Here is a 19,593-nt window from a genome sequence, read left to right as displayed (position 1 = left end):
TTGGAATCCCTTAGAGGGCTATTCTGAAAAAGGAAATATCCTCAGATGTAATCGGGAAAGAAGCTTTCTTACAAACTGCTCTGTGATGTGTGACTTCCACTCACAGAGTTACATGTATATTTCATGGATCTCTTTGCTCGCCTTATTTCTGTAGAATCTGAGAACAGATATATCGGATCCCTTTGAAGACTATAAGGCCAAAGGAAATATCCTCCGATCACAAATAGAAAGAAGCTTTCTGAGAAACTTCTTTGTGTTCTGTGAAATCATCTCACAGAGTTACAGCTTTCCCCTCAAGAAGCCTTTCGCTAAGACAGTTCTTGTGGAATTGCCAAAGCGATATTTGGAAGCCCATAGAGGGCTATGGTGAAAAAGGAATTATCCTCAGATGAAATCTGGAAAGAAGCTTTCGGGAAACTGCGTAGTCTTCTGTTAATTCATCACACTGAGTTACATCTGTTTTTCGTGGATGTCTTTGCTAACTTTATTTCCGTGGAATTTGAGAACAGATCTTTCGGACCCCTTTTAAGACTATAGGGCCAAAGGAAATATCCTCCGATTACAAAGAGAAAGAATCTTTCTGAGAATCTTCTTTGTGTTCTGTGAACGCATCTCACAGATTTACAGCTTTCTCCCGAAGAAGCCTTTCGCTAAGACAGTTCTTGTGGAATTGCAAAGTGATATTTGGAAATCCTTAGATGGCTATGGGGAAAAAGGAAATATCCTCAGATGAAATCTGGAAGGAAGCTTTCTGAGAAACTTCGGATCCCTTTGAAGACTATAGGGCCAATGGAAATATCCTCCGATGACAAAGAGGAAGAAGCTTTCTGAGAAACTTCTTTGTGTTCTGTGAAATCATCTCACAGATATACAGCTTTACCCTCAAGAAGCCTTTCACTAAGACAGTTCTTGTGGAATTGGCAAAGTGATATTTGGAAGACCATAGAGGGCTACGGTGAAAAAGGAAATATCCTCAGGTGAAATCTGGAAAGAAGATTTATCAGAAACTGCTTAGTGTTCTGTTAAATCATCTCACAGAGTTACATCTGTTTTCGTGGATCTCTTTGCTAGCGTTATTTCTGTGGAATCTGACAACAGATATTTCGGATCCCTTTGAAGACTATAGGGCCAAAGGAAATATCCTCCGATCACAAAGAGAAAGATGCTTTCTGGGAAACTTCTTTGTGTTCTGTGAAATCATTTCACAGAGTTACAGCTTTCCCCTCAGGAAGCCTTTCGCTAAGACAGTTCTTGTGGAATTGGCAAAGTGATATTTGGAAGCCCTTAGAGGGCTATGGTAAAAAAGGAAATATCCTCAGATGAAATCTGGAAAGAAGCTTTCTGAGAAACTGCTCTGTGATGTGTGACTTCCACTCACAGAGTTACGTCTGTATTTCGTGGATCTCTTTGCGAGCCTTATTTCTATGGAATCTGAGAACAGATATTTCGGATCCCTTTGAAGACTATAGGGTCAAAGGAAATATCCTCCGATAACAAAGCGAAAGAACTTTTCTGAGAAACTTCTTTGTGTTCTGTGAAATCATCTCACAGATTTACAGCTTTCTCCTGAGGAAGCCTTTCGCTAAGACAGTTCTTGTGGAATCGGAAAAGTGATATTTGGAAGCCCATAGAGGGCTATGGTGAAAAAGGAAATATCCTCAGATGAAATCTGGAAAGAAGCTTTCTGAGAAACTGCTCTGTGATGTGTGACTTCCACTCACAGAGTTATATCTGTATTTCGTGGATCTCTTTGCTAGCCTTTTTTCGGTGGAATGTGAGAAGAGATATTTCTGATCCCTTTGAAGACTATAGGGCCAAAGGAAATATCCTCCGATCACAAAGAGAAAAAAGCTTTCTGAGAAGCTTCTTTGTGTTCTGCGAAATCATCTCACAGAGTTACAGCTTTCCCCTCAAGAAGCCTTTCGCTAAGACAGTTCTTTTGGAATTGGCAGAGTGATATTTGGAAGACCATAGAGGGCTACGGTGATAAAGGAAATATCCTCAGATGAAATCTGGAAAGAAGATTTTTCAGAAACGGCTTAGTGTTCTGTTAAATCATCTCACAGAGTTACATCTGTTTTTCGTGGATCTCTTTGCTAGCCTTATTTCTGTGGGATCTAAGAACAGATATTTCGGATCCCTTTGAAGACTATAGGACCAAAGGAAATATCCTCCGATCACAAAGAGAAAGAAGCTTTCTGGGAAACTTCTTTGTGTTCTGTGAAATCATCTCACAGAGTTACAGCTTTCCCCTCCGGAAGCCTTTCGCTAAGACAGTTCTTGTGGAATTGGCAAAGTGATATTTGGAAGCCCATAGAGGGCTATGGTGAAAAAGGAAATATCTTCAGATGAAATCTGGAAAGAGGCTTTCTGAGAAACTGCTCTGTGATGTGTGACTTCCACTAACAGATTTACATCTGTATTTCGTGGATCTCTTTGCGAGCCTTATTTCTATGGAATCTGAGAACAGATATTTCGGATCCCTTTGAAGACTATAGGGCAAAAGGAAATATCCTCCGATCACAAAGAGAAAGAAGCTTTCTGAGAAAGTTCTTTGTGTTCTGTGAAATCATCTCACAGAGTTACAGCTTTCCGCTCAAGAAGCCTTTCGCAAAGTCAATTCTTGTGGAATTGTCAAAGTGATATTTGGCAGCCCATACAGGGCTATGATGAAAAAGGAAATATTCTCAGATGAAACCTGGAAAGAAGCTTTCTGAGAACCTGCTTAGTTTTCTGTTAATTCATCTCACAGAGTTACATCTGCATATCGTGGATCGGTTTGCTAGCCTTATTTCTGTGGAATCTGGGAACAGATATTTCGGATCCCTTTGAAGACTATAGGGCCAAAGGAAATATCCTCCAATAACAAAGAGAAAGAAGGTTTCTGAGAAACTCCTTTGTGTTCTGTGAAAACATCTCACAGAGTTACAGCTTACCCATCAAGAAGACTTTCGCTAAGATAGTTCTTGTGGAATTGGCAAAGTGATATTTGGAATCCCATAGAGGGCTATGGTGAAAAAGGAAGTACCCTCAGATGAAATCTGGAAAAAAGCTTTCTGAGAAACTGCTCCGTGATGTGTGACTTCCACTCACAGAGTTACATCTGTATTTCGTGAATCTCTTTGCTAGCCTTATTTCTGTGGAATCTGAGAACAGATATTTCGGATCCCTTTGAAAACTATAGGGCCAAAGGAAATATCCTCTGATAACAAAGAAGAAAAAGCTTTCTGAGAAACTTCTTTTTGTTCTGTGAAATCATCTCACAGAGTTGCAGCTTTCCCAAAACAAGCCTTTCGGTAAGACAGTTCTTGTGGAATTGGCAAAGTGATATTTGGAAGCCCATAGAGGGCTACGTTGAAAAAGGAAATATCCTCCGATGAAATCTGGAAAGAAGCTTTCTGAGAAACTGCTTAGAGTTCTGTAAATTCATCTCACAGGTTTACATGTGGTTTACGTGGATCTCTTTGCTAGCCTTACTTCTGTGGAATCTGAAAAGAGATATTTCAGATCACTTTGAAAACTATAGGGCCAAAGGAAAAATCCTCCGATCACAAAGAGAAAGAATCTTTCTGAGAAACTTCTTTGTGTTCTGTGAAATCATCTCACAGATTTACAGCTTTCCCCTCAAGAAGCCTTTCGCTAAGAGAGTTCTTCTGGAATTGGCAAAGTGATATTTGGATGCCCTTAGAGGGCTATGGTGAAAAAGAAAATATCCTCAGAAGAAATCTGGAATGAAGCTTTCTGAGAAACTACTTAGTGTTCTGTTCATTCATCTCACAGAGTTACATGTGTATTTCGTGGATCTCTTTGCTAGCCTTATTTCTGTGGAATCTGAGAACAGATATTTCGGATCCCTATGAAGATTATAGGGCCAAAGGAAATGTCCTCTGATCACAAAGAGAAAGAAGCTTTCTGAGAAATTTCTTTGTGATCTGTGAAATCATCTCACAGAGTTACAGCTTTCCCAAAACAAGACTTTCGCTAAGACAGTTCTTGGGGAATTGGCAAAGTGATATTTCGAAGTCCATACAGGGCTATGGTGAAAAAGGAAATATCCTCAGATGAAATCTGGAAAGAAGCTTTCTGAGAATCCGCTCTGTGATGTGTGACTTCTACTCACAGAGTTACATCTGTATTTCGTGGATCTCTTTGCTAGCCTTATTTTTGTGGAATCTGAGAACATATATTTCGGATCCTTTGAAGGCTATAGGGCCAAAGGAAATATCCTCCGATCACAAAGAGAAAGAATCTTTCTCAGAAACTTCTTTGTGTTCTGTGAAAGCATCTCACAGAGTTACAGCTTTCCCCTCAAGAAGGCTTTCGCTAAGACAGTTCTTGAGGAATTGGCAAACTGATATTTGAGAGCCCATAGAGGGCTGTGGTGAAAAAGGAAATATCCTCAGATGAAATTTGGAAATAAGCTTTCTGAGAAACTGCTCTGTGATGTGTGACTTCCACTCGCAGAGTTACATCTTTATTTCGTGGATCTCTTTGCTAGCCTTATTTCGGTGGAATCTGAGAACAGATATTTCGGATCCCTTTGAAGTCTATAGGTCGAAAGGAAATATCTTCCGATAAAAAAGAGAAATAAGCCCTCTGAGAAACTTCTTTGTGTTCTGTGAAATCATCTCAGAGAGTTACAGCTTTCCCCTCAAGAAGCCTTTCGCTAAGACGGTTCTTGAGGAATTGGCAAAGTGATATTTGGAAGCCCATAGAGGGCTATGGTGAAAAAGGAAATATCCTCAGATGAAATCTGGAAAGAAAATTTCTGAGAAACTTCTTAGTGTTCTGTTAATTCATCTCACATGGTTACATCTGTTTTTCGTGGATCTCTTTGCTATCCTTATATCTGTGGAATCTGAGAACAGATATTTCGGATCCCTTTGAAGACTATAGGGCCAAAGGAAATATCCTCCGATCACAAAGAGAGAGAAGCTTTCTGTGAAACTTGTTTGTGTTTTGTGAAATCATCTCACAGAGTTACAGCTTTCCCCTCAAGAAGTCTTTCGCTAAGACAGTTCTTGTGGAATTGTCAAAGTGATATTCGGAAGCCCATAGAGGGCTATGGTGAAAAAGGAAATATCCACAGATGAAATCTGGAAAGAAGATTTCTGAAAAACTGCTCTGTGATTTGTGACTTCCACTCACGGAGTTACATCTGTATTTCGTGGATCTCTTTGCTAACTTTATTTCTGTGGAATTTGAGAACAGATATTTCGGATCCCTTTGAAGACTATAGGGCCAAAGGAAATATCCCCCGATAACAAAGAGGAAGAAGCTTTCTGAGAAACTTCTTTGTGTTCTGTGAAATCATCTCACAGAGTTACAGCTTTCCCCTCAAGAAGCCTTTCGCTAAGACAGTTCTTGATGAACTGGCAAAGTGATATTTTTAAGCCCATAGAGGGCTATGGTGAAAAAGGAAATATCCTCAGATGAAATCTGGAAAGAGGCTTTCTGAGAAAGTGCTTAGTGTTCTGTTAATTCATCTCACATAGTTACATCTGTTTTTCATGGATCTCTTTGCTATCCTTATTTCTGTGGAATCTGAGAACAGATATTTCGGATCCCTTTGAAGACTATAGGGCCAAAGGAAGTATCCTCCGATCACAAAGAGAAAGAAGCTTTCTGTGAAACTTGTTTGTGTCTGTGAAATCAACTCAAAGAGTTACAGCTTTCCCCTCAAGAAGTCTTTCGCTAAGACAGTTCTTTTGGAATTGGCAAAGTGATATTCGGAAGCCCATAGAGGGCTATGGTGAAAAAGGAAATATCCACAGATGAAATCTGGAAAGAAGCTTTCTGAGAAACTGCTCTGTGATTTGTGACTTCCACTCACGGAGTTACATCTGTATTTCGTGGATCTCTTTGCTAACTTTATTTCTGTGGAATTTGAGAACAGATATTTCGGATCATTTGAAGACTATAGGACCAAAGGAAATATCCTCCGATAACAAAGAGGAAGAAGCTTTCTGAGAAACTTCTTTGTGTTCTGTGAAATCATCTCACAGAGTTACAGCTTTCCCCTCAAGAAGCCTTTCGCTAACACAGTTCTTGTGGAACTGGCAAAGTGATATTTTTATGGCCATAGAGGGCTATGTTGAAAAAGGAAATATCCTCAGATGAAATCTTTAAAGAAGCTTTCTGAGTAACTGCTATGTGATGTGTGACTTCCACTCACAGAGTTACATCTGTATTTCGTGTATATCTTTGCTAGCCTTATTTCTGTGGAATCTGAGAACAGATATTTCAGATCCCTTTGAAGACTATAGGGCCAAAGGTAATAACCTCCGATCGCAAAGAGAAAGAAGCTTTCTGGGAAATTTCTTTGTGTGCTTTGAAATCATCTCACAGAGTTTCAGCTTTCCCCTCAGGAAGCCTTTCGCTAAGACAGTTCTTTTGGGATTGGCAAAGTGATATTTGGAAGCCCATAGAGGGCTATGTTGAAAAAGGAAATATCCTCAAATGAAATCTGGAAAGAAGCTTTCTGAGAAACTGCTCTGTGATGTGTGACTTCCACTCAGAGAGTTACATCTGTATTTCGTGGATCTCTTTGCTAGCCTTATTTCTGTTGCATCTGCGAACAGATATTTCGGATCCCTTTGAAGACTATAGGGCCAAAGGAAATATCCTCCGATAACAAAGAGAAAGAAGCTTTCTGAGAAACTTCTTAGTGTTCTGTGAAATCATCTCACAGAGTTACAGCTTTCCCCTCAAGAAGGCTTTCTCTAAGACAGTTCTTGTGGAATTGGCAAAGTGATATTTGGAAGACCATGGAGGGCTATGGTGAAAAAGGAAATATCCTCAGATGAAATCTGGAAGGAAGCTTTTTCAGAAACGGCTTAGTGTTCTGTTAATTCATCTCACAGAGTTACATCTGTATTTCGTGGATCTCTTTGCTAGCCTTATTTCTGTGGAATCTGAGAACAGATATTTCGGATCCCTTTGAAGACTATAGGGCCAATGGATATATCCTACGATCACAAAGAGAAAGAAGCTTTCTGAGAAACTTCTTTGTGTTCTGTGAAATCATCTCACAGAGTTACAGCTTTCCCCACAGGAAGCCTTTCGCTAAGACAGTTCTTGTGGAATTGGCAAAGTGATATTTGGAAGCCCATAGAGGGCTATGGTGAAAAAGGAAATATCCTCAGATGAAATCTGGAAAGAAGCTTTCTGAGAAACTGCTCTGTGATGTGTGACTTCCACTCACAGAGTTACATCTGTATTTCGTGGATCTCTTTGCTAGCCTTATTTCGGTGGAATCTGAGAACAGATATTTCGGATCCCTTTGAAGACTATAGGGCCAAAGGAAATATCCTCTGATAACAAAGAGAAAGAATCTTTCTGAGAAACTTCTTTATGTTCTGTGAAATCATCTCACAGAGTTACTGCTTTCTCCTGAAGAAGCTTTTCGCTAAGACAGTTCTTGTGGAATTGGCAAACTGATATTTGGAAGCCCATAGAGGGCTATGGTGAAAAAGGAAATATCCTCAGATGAAATCTGGAAAGAAGCTTTCTGAGAAACAGCTCTGTGATTTGTGACTTCCACTCACAGAGTTACATCTGTATTTCGTGGATCTCTTTGCTAGCCTTATTTCTCTGGAATCTGAGAACTGATATTTCAAATCCCTTTGAAGGCTATAGGGCCAAAGGTAATATCCTCCGTTCACAAAGAGAAAGAAGCTTTCTGAGAAATTTCTTTGTGTTCTGTGAAATCATCTCACAGAGTTACAGCTTTCCCCTCAGGAAGCCTTTCGCTAAGACAGTTCTTGTGTAATTGGCAAAGTGATATTTGGAAGCCCATGGAGGGCTATGGTGAAAAAGAAAATATCCTCAGATGAAATCTGGAAGGAAGATTTCTGAGAAACTGCTTAGTGTTCTGTTAATTCATCTCACATAGTTACATCTGTTTTTCGTGGATCGCTTTGCTATCCTTATTTCTGTGGAATCTGAAAACAGATATTTCGGATCCCTTTGAACACTATAGGGCCAAAGGAAATATCCTCCGATCACAAAGAGAAAGAATCTTTCTGAGAAACTTCTTTGTGTTCTGTGAAATCATCTGACAGAGTTGCAGCTTTCCCAAAGCAAGCCTTTCGGTAAGACAGTTCTTGTGGAATTGGCAAAGTGATATTTGGAAGCCCATAGAGGGCTACGTTAAAAAAGGAAATATCCTCCGATGAAATCTGGAAAGAAGCTTTCTGAGAAACTGCTCTGTGATGTGTGACTTCCACTCACAGTGTTACATCTGTCTTTCCTGGATCTCTTTGCTAGCCTTATTTCTGTGGAATCTGAGAACAGATATTTCGGATCCCTTTGAAGACTATAGGGCCAAAGGAAATATCCTCCGATCACAAAGAGAAAGAAGCTTTCTGTGAAACTTCTTTGTGTTCTGTGAAATCATCTCACAGAGTTACAGCATTCCCCTCTGGAAGCCTTTCGCTAAGACAGTTCTTGTGGAATTGGCAAAGTGATATTTTGAAGCCCGTAGAGGGCTATGGTGATAAAGGAAATGTCCTCAGATGAAATCTGGAAAGAAGCTTTCTGAGAAATTGCTTACTGTTCTGTTAATTCATGTCACAGAGTTACATCTGTATTTTGTGGATCTCTTTGCTAGCCTTATTTTTGTGGAATCTGAGAGCACATATTTCAGATCCCTTTGAAGACTATACGGCCATAGGAAATATCCTCAGTTCACAAAGAGAAGAACCTTTCTGAGAAACTTCTTTGTGTTCTGTGAAATCTTCTCACATAGTTACAGCTTTCCCCTGAAGAAGCCTTTCGCTAAGACAGTTCTTGTGGAATTGGAAAAGTTATATTTGGAAGCCCGTAGAGGGCTATGGTGACAAAGGAAATATCCTCAGACGAAATCTGGCAAGAAGCTTTCTGAGAAACAGATCTGTGATGTGTGACTTCCACGCACAGAGTTACATCTGCATTTCTTGGATCTGTTGGCTAGCCTTATTTCTGTGGAATCTGAGAACAAATATTTCGGATCCCTTTGAAGACTATAGGGCCAAAGGAAATATCCTCCGATCACAAAGAGAAAGAGGCTTTATGAGAAACTTCTTTGTGTTCTGTGAAATCATCTCACAGAGTTACAGCTTTCCGCTCAAGAAGCCTTTCGCTAAGACAGTTCTTGTGGAATTGGCAAAGTGATATTTGGAAGCCCATAGAGGGCTATGGTGAAAAAGGAAATATCCTCAGATGAAATCTGGAAAGAAGCTTTCTGAGAAACTGCTCTGTGATGTGTGACTTCCACTCACAGAGTTACATCTGTATTTCGTGCATCTCATTGCTATCCTTATTACTGTGGAATCTAAGAACAGATATTTCGGATCCCTCTGAAGACTATAGGGTCAAAGGAAATACCCTCCCATAAGAAAGAGAAAGAAGCTTTCTGAGAAACTTCTTTGTGTTCTGTTAAAACATCTCACAGAGTTACAGCTTTCCTCTCAAGCACCCTTTCGCTAATACAGTTCTTGTGGAATTTGAAAAGTGATATTTGGACGCCCAAAGAGGGCTATGGTGAAAAAGGAAATATCCTCAGATGAAATCTGGAAAGAAGCTTTCTGAGAAACTGCTTAGTGTTCTGTTAATTCATCTCACAGAGTTACATCTGTATTTCGTGGATCTCTTTGCTAGCCTTACTTCTGTGGAATCTGAGAACAGATATTTCGGATCCCTTTGAAGACTATAGGGCCAAAGGAAATATCCTCCGATCACAAAGAGAAAGAAGCTTTCTGAGAAACTTCTTTGTGTTCTGTGAAATCGTCTCACAGAGTTACAGCTTTCCCTAAACAAGACTTTCGCTAAGACAGTTCTTGTGGAATTGGCAATGTGATATTTGGAAGCCCATAGAGGGCTATGGTGAAAAAGGAAATATCCTCTGATGAAATCTGGAAAGAAGCTTTCTGAGAAACTGCTCTGTGATGTGTGACTTCTATTCACAGAGTTACATCTGTATTTCTTGGATCTCTTTGCTACCCTTATTTCTGTGGAATCTGAGAACAGATAGTTCGGATCCCTTTGAAGACTATAGGGCCAAAGGAAATATCCTCCGATAACAAAGAGAAAGAAGCTTTCTGAGAAACTTCTTTGTGTTCTGTGAAATTATCTCACAGAGTTACAGCTTTCCGTTCCAGAAGCCTTTCGCTAAGACAGTTCTTCTGGGATTTGCAGAGTGATATTTGCAAGCCCATAGAGGGCAATGGTGAAAAAGGAAATATCCTCTGATGAAATCTGGAAAGAAGCTTTCTGAGAAACTGCTCTGTGATGTGTGACTTCTACTCACAGAGTTTCATGTGTATTTCGTGGATCTCTTTGCTAGCCTTATTTCTGTGGTATCTGAGAACAGATATTTCTGATCCCTTTGAAGACTATAGGGCCAAAGGAAATATCCTACGATAATAAAGAGAAAGAAGCTTTCTGAGAAACTTCTTTGTGTTCTGTGAAATCATCTCACAGAGTTACAGCTTTCCGTTCCAGAAGCCTTTCGCTAAGACAGTTCTTCTGGAATTGGCAAAGTGATATTTGGAACCCCATAGAGGGCAATGGTGAAAAAGGAAATATCCTCAGATGAAATCTGGAAAGAAGCATTCTGAGAAATTGATTAGTGTTCTGTTAATTCATGTCACAGAGTTACATCTGTATTTCGTGGATCTCTTTGCTAGCCTTATTTTTGTGGAATCTGAGAACAGATATTTCAGATCCCTTTGAAGACTATACAGCCAAAGGAAATATCCTCAGATCACAAAGAGAAGAACCTTTCTGAGAAACTTCTTTGTGTTCTGTGAAATCATCTCAAAGTTACAGCTTTCCCCTGAAGAAGCCTTTCGTTAAGACAGTTCTTGTGGAATTGGCAAAGTGATATTTGGAAGCCCATAGAGGGCTATGTTGAAAAAGGAAATATCCTCAGGTGAAGTCTGGAAAGAAGCTTTCTGAGAAACTGATCTGTGATGTGTGACTTCCACTCACAGAGTTTCATCTGTATTTCTTGGATCTCTTGGCTAGCCTTATTTCTGTGGAATCTGAGAACAGATATTTCGGATCCCTTTGAAGACTATAGGGCCAATGGAATTATCCTCCGATGAAAAAGAGAAAGAAGCTTTCTGAGAAACTTCTTTGTGTTCAGTGAAAGCATCTCACAGAGTTACAGCTTTCTCCTGAAGAAGCCTTTCGCTAAGACAGTTCTTTTGGAATTCGCAAAGTGATATTTGGAAGCCCATAGAGGGCTATGGTGAAAAAGGAAATATCCTGAGATGAAATCTGGAAAGAAGCTTTCTGAGAAACTGATCTGTGATGTTTGACTTCTATTCACAGAGTTACATCTGTATTTCTTGGATCTCTTGGCTAGCCTTATTTCTGTGGAATCTGAGAACAGATATTTCGGATCCCTTTGAAGACTATAGGGCCAAGGGAAATATCCTCCGATCACAAAGGGAAAGAAGCTTTCTGAGAAACTTCTTTGTGTTCTGTGAAATCATCTCACAGAGTTACAGCTTTCCCCTGAAGAAGCCTTTCGCTAAGACAGTTCTTGTGGAATTGGAAAAGTTATATTTGGAAGCCCATAGAGGGCTATGGTGAAAAAGGAAATACCCTCCGATGAAATCTGGAAAGAAGCTTTCTGAGAACTGCTTAGTGTTCTGTTAATTCATCTCACAGAGTTACATGTGTATTTCCTGTATCTCTTTTCTAGCCTTATTTCTGTGGAATCTGAGAACAGATATTTCGGATCCCTTTGAAGACTATAGGGCCAAAGGAAATATCCTCCAATAACAAAGAGAAAGAAGCTTTCTGAGAAACTTCTTTGTGTTCTGTGAAATCATCTCACAGAGTTACAGCTTTCCGCTCAAGAAGCCTTTCGCTAAGACAGTTCTTGTGGAATTGGCAAAGTGATATTCGGAAGCCCATAGAGGGCTATGGTGAAAAAGGAAATATCCTCAGATGAAATCTGGAAAGAAGCTTTCTGAGAAAATGCTCTGTGATGTGTGACTTCCACTCACAGAGTCACATGTATATTTCGTGGATCTCTTTGCTAACCTTATTTCTGTGGAATCTGAGAACAGATATTTCGGATCCCTTTGAAGACTATAGGGCCAAAGGAAATATCCTCCGATGACAAAGAGAAAGAAGCTTTCTGAGAAACTTCTTTGTGTTCTGTGAAATCATCTCACAGAGGTACAGCTTTCCCCTCAAGAAGCCTTTCGCTAAGACAGTTCCTGTGGAATTGGCAAAGTGATATTTGGAGGCCCATAGAGGGCTATGGTGAAAAAGGAAATATCCTCAGATGAAATCTGGAAAGAAGCTTTCTGAGAAACTGCTCTGTGATGTGTGACTTCCACTCACAGAGTTACATCTGTATTTCGTCGATCTCTTTGCTAGCCTTATTTCTGTGGAATCTGAGAACAGATATTTTGGATCCCTTTGAATACTATAGGGCCAAAGGAAATATCCTCCGATCACAAACAGAAAGAAGCTTTCTCAGAAACTTCTTTGTGTTCTGTGAAAACATCTCACAGAGGTACAGCTTTCCCCTGAAGAAGCCTTGCTAAGACAGTGCTTGTGGATTGGCAAAGTGATATTTGGATGCCCATAGAGGGCTATGGTGAAAAAGGAAATATCCTCAGATGAAATCTGGAAAGCAGCTTTCAGAGACTGCTTAGTGTTCTGTTAATTCATATCACAGAGTTACATGTGTATTTCGTGGATCTCTTTGCTAGCCTTATTCCTGTGGAATATGAGAACAGATATTTCGGATCCCTTTGAAGACTACAGGGCCAAGGGAAATATCCTCCGATCAAAAAGAGAAAGACGCTTTCTGTGAAACTTCTTTGTGTTCTGTGAAATCATCTCACAGAGTTACAGCTTTCCCCTCAAGAAGCCGTTCGCTAAGACAGTTCTTGTGGAATTGGCAAAGTGATATTTGGAAGCCCATAGAGGGCTATGATGAAAAAGGAAATATCCTCAGATGAAATCTGGAAAGAAGCTTTCTGAGAAACTGCTCTGTGATAGGTGCCTTCTACTCACAGAGTTACATCTGTATTTCGTGGATCTCTTTGCTAGCCTTAATTCTCTGGAATCTGAGAACAGATATTTCGGATCCTTTTGAAGACTATAGGGACAAAGGAAATATCCTCTGATAACAAAGAGAAAGAAGCTTTCTGAGAAACTTCCTTGTGTTCTATGAATTCATCTCACAGAGTTACAGCTTTCCCCTCAAGAAGCCTTTCGGTAAGACAGTTCTTGTGGAATTGGCAAAGTGATATTTGGAAGCCCATAGTGGGCTATGGTGAAAAAGGAAATATCCTCAGATGAAATCGGGAAAGAAGCTTTTTGAGAAACTGCTTAGTGTTCTGGTAATTCATCTCACAGTGTTACATCTGTATTGCGTGGATCTCTTTGCTAGCCTTATTTCTGTGGAATCTGAGAACAGATATTTCGGATCCCTTTGAACACTATAGGGCCAAAGGAAATATCCTCCGATAACAAAGAGAAAGAAGCTTTCTCAGAAACTTCTTTGTGTTCTGTGAAAACATCTCACAGAGGTACAGCTTTCCCCTTAAGAAGCCTTTCGCTAAGACAGTTCTTGTGGAATTGGCAAAGTGATATTAGGAAGCCCATAGAGGGCAATGGTGAAAAGGAAATATCCTCAGATAACATCTGGAAAGAAGCTTTCTGAGAAACTGCTCAGTGATGTGTGACTTCCACTCACACAGTTACATGTGTATTTCGTGGAGCTCTTTGCTAGCCTTATTTCTGTGGCATCTGAGAACCGGTATTTCGTATCCCTTTGAAGACTATTGGTCCAAAGGAAATATCCTCCGATCACAAAGAGAAAGAAGCTTTCTGGGAAACTTCTTTGTGTTCTTTGAAATCATCTCACAGAGTTACAGCTTTCCCCTCAAGAAGCCTTCCGCTAAGACAGTTCTTGTGGAATTGGCAAAGTGATATTTGGAAGCCCATAGAGGGCTACGGTGAAAAAGAAATATCCTCAGATGAAATCTGGAAAGAAGCTTTCTGAGAAACTGCTTAGTGTTCTGTTAATTCATCTCAAAGAGTTACATCTCTATTTCGTGGATCTCTTCACTAGCCTTATTTCTGTGGAATCTCAGAACAGATATTTCGGATCCCTTTGAAGACTATGGGGCCAAAAGAAATATCCTCCGATCACAAAGAGAAAGAAGCTTTCTGAGAAACTTCTTTGTGTTCGGTGAAATCATCTCTCAGAGTTACACCTTTCGCCTCAAGAAGCCTTTCCCTAAGACAGTTCTTGTGGAATTGGCAAAGTGATATTTGGAAACCCATAGAGGGCTATGGTGAAAAAGGAAATATCCTCAGATTAAATCTGGAAAGAAGCTTTGTGAGAAATTGCTTAGTGTTCTGTTAATTCATGTCTCATAGTTACATCTGTATTTCATGGATCTCTTTGCTTGCCTTATTTCTGTGGAATCTGAGAACAGATATTTCGGATCCCTGTGAAGACTATAAGGCCGAAGGAAATATCCTCAGATGAAATCTGGAAAGAAGCTTTCTGAGAAACTGCTATTTGATGTGTGACTTCCACTCACAGTGATACATCTGTATTTCGTGGATCTCTTTGCTAGCCTTATTTGTGTGGAACCTGAAAACAGATATTTCGGATCCCTTTGAAGACTATAGGGCCAAAGGAAATATGCTCCGTTCACAAAGAGAAAGAAGCTTTCTGAGAAACTTCTTTGTGTTCTGTGAAATCATCTCACAGAGTTACAGCTTTCTCCTGAAGAACCCTTTCGCTAAGACAGTTCTTGTGGAATTGGCAAAGTGATATTTGGAAGCCCATAGAGGGCTATGGTGAAAAAGGAAATATCCTCAGATGACATCTGGAAAGATGCTTTCTGAGAAACTACTCTGTGAGGTGTGACGTCCCCTCACAGAATTACATCTGTATTTCGTGGATCTCTTTGCTAGCCTTATTTCTGTGGAATCTGAGAACAGATATTTCGGATCCCTTTGAAGACTATAAGGCCAAAGGAAATATCCTCCGATAAAAAAGAAAAAGAAGCTTTCTGGGAAACTTCTTTGTGTTCTGTGAAATCATCTCACAGAGTTTCAGCTTTCCCCTCAAGAAGCCTTTCTCTAAGACAGTTCTTGTGGAATTGGCAAATTGATATTTGGAAGCCCACAGAGGGCTACGGTGAAAAAGGAAATATCCTCAGATGAAATCTGGAAAGAAGCTTTCTGAGAAACTGCTTAGTGTTCTGTTAATTCATCTCCGAGAATTACACGTGTATTTCGTGGATCTCCTTGCTAGCCTTATTTCTGTGGAATCTGACAACAGATATTTCGGATCCCTTTGAAGACTAAAGGGCCAAAGGAAATATCCTCCGATAACAAAGAGAAAGAAGCTTTCTGAGAAATTTCTTTGGCTTCTGAGAAATCATCTCACAGAGTTACAGCTTTCCCCTCAAGAAGCGTTTCGCTAAGACATTTCTTGTGGAATGGAAAAGTGATATTTGGAAGCCCATAGAAGGCTATGGTGAAAAGGAAATATCCTCAGATGAAATCTGGAAAGAAGCTTTCTGAGAAACTGCTTAGTGTTCTGTTAATTCATCTCACAGAGTTACATCTTTATTTCGTGCATCTCTTCGCTAGCCTTATTTCTGTGGAATCTCAGAACAGATATTTCGGATCCCTTTGAAGACTATAGGGCCAAAGGAAATATCCTCCGATCACAAAGAGAAACAAGCTTTCTGGGAAACTTCTTTGGCTTCTGTGAAATCATCTCACAGAGTTACTGCTTTCCCCTCAAGAATCCTTTCGCTACGACAGTTCTTGTGGAATTGGAAAAGTAATATTTGTAAGCCCATAGAGGGCTATGGTGAAAAAGGAAATATCCTCAGATGAAATCTGGAAAGAAGCTTTCTGAGAAACTGCTCTGTGATGTGTGACTTACACTCACAGAGTTACATCTGTATTTCGTGGATCTCTTTGCTAGCCTTGTTTATGTGGAATCTGAGAACAGATATTTCGGATCCTTTTGAAGACTATAGGGCAGAAGGAAATATCGTCCGATCACAAAGAGAAAGAAGCTTTCTGAGAAACTTCTTTGTGTTCTGTGAAATCATCTCACAGAGTTACAGCTTTCCCCTCAAGAAGCCTTTCGCTAAGACAGTTCTTGTGGAATTGGCAAAGTGATATTTGGAAGTCCATAGAGGGTGATGGTGAAAAAGGAAATATCCTCAGATGAAATCTGGAAAGTAGCTTTCTGAGAAACTGCTTAGTGTTCTGTTAATTCATCTCACAGAGTTACCTGTGTATTTCGTGCATCTCTTTGCTAGCCTTATTTCTGTGGAATCTGAGAACAGATATTTCCTATCCGTTTGAAGACTATAGGGCCAAAGGAAATATCCTCCGACAACAAAGAGAAAGAAGTTTTCTGTGAAACTTCTTTGTGTTCTGTGAAATCATCTCACAGAGTTACAGCATTCCCCTCTGGAAGCCTTTCCCTAAGACAGTTCTTGTGGAATTGTCAAAGTGATATTTGGAAGCCCATAGAGGGCCATGGTGAAAAAGGCAATATCCTCAGATGAAATCTGGAAAGAAGCTTTCTGAGAAACTGCTCTGTGATGTGTCACTTCCACTCACAGCGTTACATCTGAATTTCGTGGATCTCTTTGCTAGTATTATTTCAGTGGAATCTGAGAACAGATATTTCGGATCAATTTGACGACTATAGGGCCAAAGGAAATATCCTCCGATAACAAAGAGAAAGAAACTTTCTGAGAAACTTCTTTGTGTTCAGTGAAATCATCTCTCAGAGTTACAGCTTTCCCCTCAAGAAGCCTTTCGCTAAAACAGTTCTTGTGGAATTGGCAAAGAGATATTTGGAAGCCCTTTGAGGGCTATGGTGAAAAAGGAAATATCCTGAGATAAAATCTGGTAAGAAGCTTTCTGAGAAACTGCTTAGTATTCTGGGAAATCATCTCACAGAGTTACAGCTTTCCCCTAAAGAAGCCGCTCGCTAAGCCTGTTCTTGTGAAATACGCAAAGTGATATTTGGAACCCCTAGAGGGCTAGGGTGAAAAAGAAAATATCCTCAGAGAAAAACTGGAAAGAACCTTTCTGAGAAACTGCTTTGGGATGTGTGACTTCCACTCACAGAGTTTCAACAGTATTTCGTGGATCTCTTTGCTAGCCTTATTTCAGTGGAATCTGAGAACAGATATTTCGGATCCCTTTGAAGACTATAGGACCAAAGGAAATTTCGTCCGATAAGAAAGAGAAAGAAGCTTTATGGGAAACTTCTTTGTTTTCTGTGAAATCATCTCACAGAGTTACAGCTTTCCCCTCAAGAAGCCTTTCGCTAAGACAGTTCTTGTGGAATTGGCAAAGTGATATTTGGAAACCCTTAGAGGGCTATGGTGAAAAAGGAAATATTCTTAGATGAAATCTAGAAAGAAGCTTTCTGAAATATTGCTTTGTGTTCTGTTAATTCAAGTTACAGAGTTACATCTGTATTTCGTGGATCTCTTTGCTAGCCTTATTTCTGTGGAATCTGAGAACAGATATTTCGGATCCCTTTGAAGACTATAGGGCCAAAGGAAATATCCTCCCATCACAAAGAGAAAGAAGCTTTCTGAGAAACTTCTTTGTGTTCTGTGAAATCATCTCACAGAGTAACAGCTTTCCCCTCAAGAAGCCTTTCGCTAAGACAGTTCCTGTGGAATTGGCAAAGTGATATTTGGAAGCCCATAGAGGACTATGGTGAAAAAGGAAATAATCTCAGTTGAAATCTGGAAGGAAGCTTTCTGAGAAACTGCTTCGTGTTCTGTTAATTCATCTCAGAGATTTACATCTGTATTTCGTGGATATCTTTGCTAGCCTTAATTCTGTGGAATCTGAGAACAGATATTTCGTATCCCTTTGAAGACTATAGGGCCAAAGGAAATATCCTCCCATCACAAAGAGAAAGAAGCTTTCTGAGAAACTTCTTTGTGTTCTGTGAAATCATCTCACAAGGTTACAGCTTTTCCCTCAAGAAGCCTTTCGCTAATCAGTTCTTGTGGAATTGGCAAAGTGATATTTGGAAGCCCATAGAGGGCTATGGTGAAAAAGGAAATATCCTCAGATGTAATCTGGAAAGAAGATTTCTGAGATACTCGTCTGTGATGTGTTACTTCCACTCACAGATTTACGTCTGTATTTCGGGGATCTCTTTGCTAGCCTTATTTCTGTGGAATCTGAGAACCGATATTTCGGATCCCTTTGAAGACTATAGGGCCAAAGGAAATATCCTCAGATCACAAAGAGAAAGAAGATTTCCGAGAAACTTCTTTGTGTTCTGTGAAATCATCTCACAGAGTTACAGCTTTCCACTCAAGAAGCTTTTCGCTAAGACAATTCTAGTGGAATTGGCAAAGTGATATTTGGAAGCCCATAGAGGGCTATGGTGACAAAGGAAATATCCTCAGATGAAATCTGGAAAAAAGCTTTCTGGGAAACTGCTTAGTGTTCTGTTAATTCATCTCACAGAGTTACATCTGTATTTCGGGGATCTCTTTGCCAGCCTTATTTCTGTGGAATCTGAGAACAGATATTTCGGATCCCTTTGAAGACTATACGACCAAAGGAAATATCCTCCGATCACAAAGAGAAAGAAGCTTTCTGAGAAACTTCTTTGTGTTCTGTGAAATCATCTCACAGAGTTACAGCTTTCCCATCAAGAAGCCTTTCGCTAAGACAGTTCTTGTGGAATTGGCAAAGTGATATTTGGAAGCCCATAGAGGGCTATGGTGAAAAAGGAAATAATCTCAGATGAAATCTGGAAAGAAGCTTTCTGAGAAACTGGTTAGTGTTCTGTTAATTCACCTCAAAGTGTTACATCTGTATTTCGTGGATATCTTTGCTCGCCTTATTTCTGTGGAAAATGGGAACAAATATTTCGGATCCCTTTGAAGACTATAGGGCCAAAGGAAATATCCTCCCATCACAAAGAGAAAGAAGCTTTCTGAGAAACTTCTTTGTGTTCTGTGAATCATCTCAGAGAGTTACAGCTTTTCCCTCAAGAAGCCTTTCGCTAATCAGTTTTTGTGGAATTGGCAAAGTGATAGTTGGAAGCCCATAGAGTGCAACGGTGAAATAGGAAATATCCTCAGATGAAATCTGGAAAGATGCTTTCCGAGAAACTGCTTAGTTTTCTGTTAATTCATCTCACAGAGTTACATCTGTATTTCGTGTGTCTCTTTGCTAGCCTTATTTCTGTGGATTCTGAGAACAGATAATTCGGATCCCTTTGAAGACTATAGGGCCAAAGGAAATATCCTCAGTTCACAAACAGAAAGAAGCTTTCTGAGAAAATACTTTGTGTTCTGAGAAATCATCTCACAGAGTTACAACTTTCCCCTCAAGAAGCCTTTCGCTAAGACAGTTCTTGTGGAATTGGCAAAGTGATGTTTGGAAGCCCATAGAGGGCTATGGTGAAAAAGGAAATATCCTCAGATGAAATCTGGAAGGAAGATTTCTGAGAAACTGCTTAGTGTTCTGTTAATTCATCTCACAGCGTTACATCTGTATTTCGGGGATCTCTTTTCTAGCCTTATTTCTGTGGAATCTGAGAAC

At 39.9% G+C, this 19,593-nt stretch overlaps 1 pseudogene; it reads left to right on the top strand.

The window, feature by feature from the left end:
• The first annotated feature begins 388 nt into the window (after positions 1-388).
• Positions 389-19,593, top strand: part of LOC144340951 (uncharacterized) — a 73,042-nt pseudogene continuing 53,837 nt past the window's right edge.

Source organism: Macaca mulatta, chromosome 5, assembly GCF_049350105.2.
Source record: "Macaca mulatta isolate MMU2019108-1 chromosome 5, T2T-MMU8v2.0, whole genome shotgun sequence".
Taxonomy (NCBI): Eukaryota; Metazoa; Chordata; class Mammalia; order Primates; family Cercopithecidae; genus Macaca; species Macaca mulatta.
Note: the sequence above shows the minus strand (reverse complement) of the source record. Positions and strands in the feature narration are given on the sequence as shown.